Source organism: Suricata suricatta, chromosome 4 (assembly GCF_006229205.1).
Source record: "Suricata suricatta isolate VVHF042 chromosome 4, meerkat_22Aug2017_6uvM2_HiC, whole genome shotgun sequence".
NCBI lineage: Eukaryota > Metazoa > Chordata > Mammalia > Carnivora > Herpestidae > Suricata > Suricata suricatta.
In genome coordinates, this window is record NC_043703.1 from 141404791 (window position 1) to 141412312 (window position 7522).

Here is a 7522-nt window from a genome sequence, read left to right on the forward strand (position 1 = left end):
CAGAGCCTAGAGCCTGTCTTCAGATTCTATGCCTCCCTCTCTCTCTCTCTCTCTCAAAAATAAAGAAAGCATTAAAATTTTTTTTTATAAATTTTTTTATGCTTTTTTAAAATTTATTTTTGAGAGACAGAGAGAGACAGCTGGAGCAGGGGAGGGTCAGAGAGAGAGGGAGATACAGAACCTGAAACAGGCTCCAGGCTCTGAGCTAGCTGTCAGCACAGAGCCCGACGCGGGGCTCGAACCCACGAACCGTGAGATCTGACCTAAGCCGAAGCCTGACGCTTAACCAACTGAGCCACCCAGGCGCCCCTAAAATTTTTTTTTTAAATAATAAAAATAAAAATTTTGATAAACTTCACCAGATTGCCATTAAGGAAGAAGTTAAGGGCCCACTTTCCCTGGATAACCTGGCATAATCCTCCCACCCAACCAGCCAGTGCAGGGGGCGTGGTGGGGGGATGCAGGGCTAGTAGGGTCCACGTGGACCTGCAAATGTGTGGGGGCACACACAACGGGGTGTTCCAACAAAAGTCTCAGGAAGCCCCGCCCAGCCCATCATGTGAAGGTGGAGCTAGCTGCTCTGGTTGGATTGGGGGCAGGGGTGGGGCAGGGAGTGTCTTGGATCCACCCCTTCCTTTCCCTTCCCCCTCCCCAGAAAGCTCCATGGACTTCCTAGGTTTCAACAGAGCACATCTGCAAATCATCAACCTAATGCAATCCTCTCTAAGGGTCGTCTTGGTGGTGGCATCCCTCCCATAGTGCCCTGCCCAAAGGAGGTCCCAACGAAAGGCAGGTCTGGGGTGATGTCAGGGGATGTCACTTACAAATGCAAGGTAAGGCCTCTGGGTATGCATGAAAAAAAAAAAAACCAGAAGAGAGGGAGGGGATCCTCACCTAGGGTGCTCTGGGTTCCAATACTTACCAGCTGTGTGGCTGCAGCTTTCATCTGGGAATCAGTAATAATAGCTCCCCCTTTTTTTTTCTTTTATAGTTTATTGTCAAGTTGGCTTCCATACAACACCCAGTGCTCATCCCCACAAGTGCCCTCCTCCATACCTATCACCCCCTTCCCCTCCCCCCCAACCCCCATCAGCCCTCAGTTTGTTCTCAGTATTCAAGACTCTCTCATGGTTTGCCTCCCTCCCTCTCCCCAACTCTTTTTCGCCCTTCCCCTCCCCCATGGTCCTCTGTTAAGTTTCTCCTGCTGTAAAAGGTTGCTTGGGGAATTAAAGGAAGCAATGCACGCAAAGAGATAAGCTGGCTGAGTAAAATTCCCGTGGCTACCCTTTCCCTGGGGAAGTTGTGGGACCTGCAGCAGGCCCCCTCCAGCCACGGACACTGCCTCAGAGGCAGCTTCCTGACAGTGGGAAGCTCATTTTTTACCATCCTGACCTGAAACCCTCCATTCTTGCCCTCTTTGCAAACATGTCACTTGGCCTCTCGGGGTGTTTTAGCAGCTGCAGAGCTCACCGAATGGCGAACACTGTGGCCATTATTTCATCATCTAATAATTAGCTTGACATGTAGAATGAGCCTCGAGGGCTCTGGGATGACAGTGCTGTTTTCAAATGCAAAGATACTGTAATTTTGCATCTGTGCCAGGCAAGATGCCCGCAGAAGGGAAAAGTGACCCAAGGCTTTGCGTGCCGTGCTCAGCATGTTATGCAGAGGCAGGTCACTGGGGAGACAATGGAGGGGAGACAATCATCTTCAGGGCCCCTCAGTTGCACAGTCCCGTTTTCTATGAAATTTGCCAAAGTAGTATATGTGTGCATGTTTTTCCTAAAGATACTTCTCCAAATGTATAAATGTCAGGCTCCACAATACCTAACCCAGAGACGTCCCCTGGGTCTGTGCTGCCTGGAAGTGGACCCCCTTCTACTGTTGACATTTGGGACCCACAAGTAGACTTGGGGGTGCAAGTCACAGCAATTGCACTTTGGGCTAAGGGGTGTGATGATTCGCCGGAGGGGAAGGGGGCACCATCCTCAGGGAAGTAGAGTTCCCTGCTCTGCCCCCTGCGGGGCTGGGAGACTTGGTGCAGCCCCATGACCTCTGAGCCTAGGAGTCTGTCCTCAGTAGAATGCAGCAGAGAAGCGTGACCTGCCCACAGCGCATGACCGCTAGAAACTAAAGTTTATCTGTTTTCTGTCGGTGTGCTGAGGTGGCAATGTTGCTAATGGTTGCGAAAACACACAACACATTGATTTAAGGATGGAAAGGCCGGAGGTAAATCCCCCACCTCAGCGCCTGGCAAGTCATGGAACAAGGGACATACCCTGTGTGTGCCTCACTCGAGAAGGAAGTAAAATGGGGAAATGCACAACAGACCCCTCGCCATCATTAGCAGGAGCCCAGGGGCTGGGAGGGGAAAGCAGTCTTCTCCAGCTGCTGCAACCTCAGATCTCTTAGAGTAGAGCCTGGAACAGATGACCAGGGAAGAGCATGTGGGTGCAGGCAGGACACAGAGGGGAGAGGGGAGATGTGAAGGAACAGCTCCCTCAGCGACAAGGCTGGGCTCAGTCATTACTTCTGTCCATGGTATAAGGACGCAGGTTTGATCCAAGCTTCCCCTCTGACCTTGAAGGCCTAGGTGTCCGGCTTCCCAGAATCATTATACAATAGAAGTGCACATGTTGCCCAAAGAAGAAGGGACCACCCTTGTAACACCCAATCAGGAAAGGCCAGCCAACACCTTTAACATTTCTAAGGGCAGGCCTAAAGATGGAGGCTATAGGATTGCCTATTGCTTAAGACTAGTCACGCCCTATGGGAGGGTCCTGGGCCCACTCTGTGATTGGTCAATATTCTGAGAGAGAGAGAGAGAGAGAGAGAGAGAGAGAGAGAGAGAGAGAGAGGATCCCAACAAGAACCACAAGGTCATAACCTGAGCCAAAATCTAGAATAGAACACTTAACCAAATGAGCCACCCAGGTGCTCCTATGCAATCAGTTATTATTAAGTCTAACTTCCTACCCTCAGTATGTGCTGTTTGGTCCCCTCCTCTCTATTTCTACAGGCCACCGTTCATTTCTTAGACGGATGAGAGCCACAGGCATCTAATGCAGGACTTCCAAATAAAAGAGCCACAGGTATGCTGAGATTTCCACCTCGTCTGCCCTTGGGGCCCCAGACCAGGCTGGGGAGGCCAGAGCCTCTGGATGGGCACTTTGCAGCCTTGGGAAACCTCATTTGTTAATCTCCATGTGCAATTCAAATATCATCATTTTTTTAAATGTTTCCACGGGGGAATCTGGGGGAAGCATCCCTCTCCCAAGTGCCCCCTTCTGCCTCCTCAGACCCATGCTAGGTACTCTGGTCAGATTCATCTCCAAGGGGTCCAGCTTCGTCATGCAGCTTGCCTTCAGCCTGGCCATCAAGACTCTGAGTGGTATGAAAGTCACTAAAAGCTTCCTGGGCAGACAAGAAGACCCAGTCCCGGCTTGAGGAGGTTTGTGGAGAAAAGCAGATTGGGAGGACATCTGGAAAGGTCACTCCTGCTCCTTCGGCTGGGATGGTGGTTCTCAGACTCCACAGTGGACAGGTATGGCCTGCTGTGCTTCTGAAAAATTCAGATTCTAAGGCCTCCTCCTGTCCCACTAAAATTTTCATTTGCTATGTTTGCAGCCAGCCCCAGCAGGAAGCTTACTGATTGTGGACACAGGTGTTGCATGGTCCTAACTTTGAGACCGAAATGGTCTCAGCTAACCAGTAGACTTCCCCGTCAGCTCATATAGAAGAGAAAACAATGGCACAGGGGCAGGAATTTGTAGTAAAAAGCTGGGTTTCAGCCTAAAACCTCAAATCAAATGTATCACTTTGAAAAATATATATATAAGACTAAGGGACCATGAAAATATGGAAAGCAGTGGAAAGACCATCTGGGCAAACCAAAGTTACCCATCCCGGAGGACATTCTCCCAGAAAGGCAAACTGTGTGGAAGATATTAAATGTAATCCTAAAGAAAAAAGAAATTCTTGAAATTCTGGAAAGAAGTTATTTATACTCTATAACAAAGGCAGCCCATTGGGCAAATACACCAAACTTCTCTCTCAAATGTGCCAGATGGAAGTTAGGCTGAAGATGAAAAGCACATATGTGGCTGAATATTGGTGGCTTTACTTTAGGTTTCCAGAGTTGCCAGAACTTTCTTCATGGCATTATGATCTTCAGTGGGGGCGATGCCTCGGCAATAATTCCGGCCAGCTCAGGGACCTGTCCCCTTACTCAGCTGGATGGTTCCTCAGGCTGTCACGACTGCTCCTAATTCCCAGATGGAGGCATGGTACGGCTTACAAGAACGGCAGGAACTCATCACGCAAGTGGCACTGAATGTCTGAAATCCAAACTGACTTGAAAACATGGATTGCCTCTTCACCATAGCTTGGGAGGGATGTTTGGATTTTCCATCCCTGCCTCCCCCGCACACCGCAAAAACCATTTTCTCACAGTTCAAAACTCTGCCCTGAGCATGGAACGGAAGACTCAGGAGCTATTCTGGGTTGCTAATAGGCTGTGGTGAAATAGGGACCCAGGAGTGACTGCACCTTCCTTCAACCAGTTAGAAGGGGCGGTCCTTACTCTTTGCTGGAGGAAGACCTGGCGGCGGTCCTGGGATGGACTGCACCGTAGGACTTAGTAGACCTGGTCTGCGCTGGTTCAACAGCAATGGGTGGGCACCCACTGGCACCTTCCCAGGAGGAAGTGGGGGGTTTCTTGGCTTGTATCCCCCCGAGATCTCAGCAAACTGGCTCAAGGGCGATGATTCAGGAGGAGGCTGAGCACCAGGGTGAGGAAGTGTTTACTGAAGAAGCCTGTTTTCAGCTCTTGTGTGAAGCGCTATTTTTAACTGGGATAAAATATCTGTCAAGGAAAGAAACACAAAAGGCTCAATTAGAGATCCTTTTAGAGGTGCACAGAACACTCATCTTGGCCAAATGCAGAATCTCCAAGGATTAAACATGGAGCTGGAGCCAAGTTTCGCCATTATAAATACCCCGTGGGATACAGTAGTAAATATACATTTTTTAGGTGTAATTATTGCTGTGTTTTATTGTGAAGATCTTTAATGTTCAGATTTCTAGCTTGACTTTGTAGTGCAGGAGCAATGGCGTGGCAGTGCTGTCCGCTGCGACATGACTCTGACCTTCACACCATGACACTCATTGACAGCACTCACAGGGACACTCACGCTTCGCCTCCAAGGTCGCTCTGCCAGCACGGACTGGTCCTGATGGCCACGTCAGCCGGCCTGCCAAGCTTTCCTTTTTCTTGAACTGCAACTGGCTAAAGACAATTCCTCTTCCAGGTCCTGGATGTAAAAAAGTCTCAGCCAGGACTTCTTGAAAGACTCATGGCACATATGAAATTAAATATCTAAAAATTAAATGTAGCACTTGTGGGTTAGCTTACTATTACCCATGCTTATTACACCAAAGAATTCTATCCAAATCAGAATTGTAAGCGAATCGAATCTATTATTCTTCCTAGTGTTGTTAATGGGATTGAAGCCTCAGGCGTCAGTCCTGCATGGGCTTGGAGCACAGAGCCCAGCCTCTAGCACGCTGCCTGCCCCTGAGCGGGCCTTCGGCACGTATTTGCTGCCTGGCTGACTGGCTAAGTGATCAAATCAATTAAGGAATGGAAAGAGATACAAACCAGAGCCAAGCAAAGAGGTGTCCACACCTGAAGGCTATGTATGCACGAGGTAAGTAGAGGGGGGCAGTCTAGAGCAGGCAGGAGGGTCAGCTCGATCCTATTGGGAAGCCACAGGAGAGAGGCTGTGACAGGGCAGGGTGGCCACAGGTGGGGGGTGAGTGTCCTGGCAGGCAGGTCAGTAGGCGTCCCCAGAGCAGGAGGCCTGTAAAGGTCATACAGAGGCCACGGGGTCTCAGGAGCAGGACTGCAGACCCCAGCCAGGGCGAGTCGTAGAAGAAACAGCTTGGGTGGGCTGTGAAGACCCAGAGCTCTCAGGTGGCAACTAGCACACAGAGCTGGGGGCAGGGCTTGGCCCCGGGAGGAGAGCCTGTTGGCAAAGGTGAGCTCCAGGCCCACGAAGGAGCCTGGCCGGGCTGCCTCCAGGGCAGATCCCCCAAGCCGTTGAACTTTCCATTCTCCCCAGTTTAGGATAGACTCTACCAGAGACGCAGTAGGGAAGGGCCAACGTGAAGCTGATCCGGTGGCCCCAAGGAAGGAGGAGCCTGGGAGGCTCCAAAATCATGGGGCCAAACAGGCCACAGCTCTCCACAGAGAAGGTAAGCCTAAGCTTTACAAGTACTCTTAGGCTTTCGTTTGAACGTGACCAGCTGTCCAGGGCCCTGATCACTTTAACTGATGACCAACTGACCAACAATGGTTTGGGGAGACCCGCCCCGTGGCTAGCATTGTGCTCCTGTTAGTGACTGGAGGCAGGAAACGATCATTGAACAGATGAGTTTATACTAAGTTTGCATACTGTGCCACTATCTACAAAACAAGGTTGTAAGAGGGCCACAGCCAGAAAATGCTGCGGACGAGCGTGGTCAGGGAGGGCTTTCTGGAGGAGGTGCCTTGTGCCTTGGGCCTGCAGGACGTAGGTCCACGGAATAGAGAGAGGGGAACATTTTACCCCAGATAAGCTAGGGAAGGAAAAGAGAATTGCTTGTTGCCTGGTGTGCTCGCTGAATTCCATCTCGCAGGTGAAAGCCCTGAGGCCCAACAAGGTCAGGACCAGTTAGTGGTAGAGTCCAGTGAGCAAGGGCACGCCAGGGCAGGAGGCCACGGTCTTCCCTCACGCAGAGGAGCTGCGTTAACTTTCTCCTGCTAAGTGGAGGGTTCGCTTTGGCTTTATGGTGAAGGTTTGGGCTAGTTTGGTTTGTTTGGACTTTTGCTTTTGCTTTGCTTTTCAATGTTTATTTATTTTTGAGAGAGAGAGAGTGGGGAGAGGCAGAGAGAAAGACACAGAATGTGAAGCAGACTCCAGGGTCCAAGCTGTCAGCACAGAGCCTGATGTGGAGCTTGAACCCATGAATGGTGAGATCATGACCTGAGCTGAAGTCAGACGCTTAACTGACTGAGCCACACAGGAGCCCCTGTTTGGGTTTATAAGGGTTCCTGAGAGAAGGAAAGGGGAGGAAGTGGCATTTTTTTCCTCTGGTGGTAGGACCAGTTTTGCACTTACGGGGCAGGAAGGCCCCTCTCTGTGCCGTGCCCGTGAGTGAGGCCCGCTGGTGTCTCCCGTGGCTGTGTTCCTCCCCACAGGCCACCGCTGTTGTACTGGCTTCCTGAGGTTACAGCAAGTCACTGCAACCTCCACGGCTTAAATTGACCCAGATTTATTATCTTAGAGTTCGTGGGTCAGAAGTCTCACTGGGTATCGACAGGGTTGTGCTCCTTTCTGGAGGCTCGAAGGGCCAATCTGTCTTCTTGCCTTCTCCAGCTTCTAGAGCCTTCTCTAGCCACCGACATCCCTTGACTTGTAGCATCTTCCATCTCCAAAGCCGTCAGAGGCCGGTTGAGTTTTCTCACGTGGTACTGCTCTGC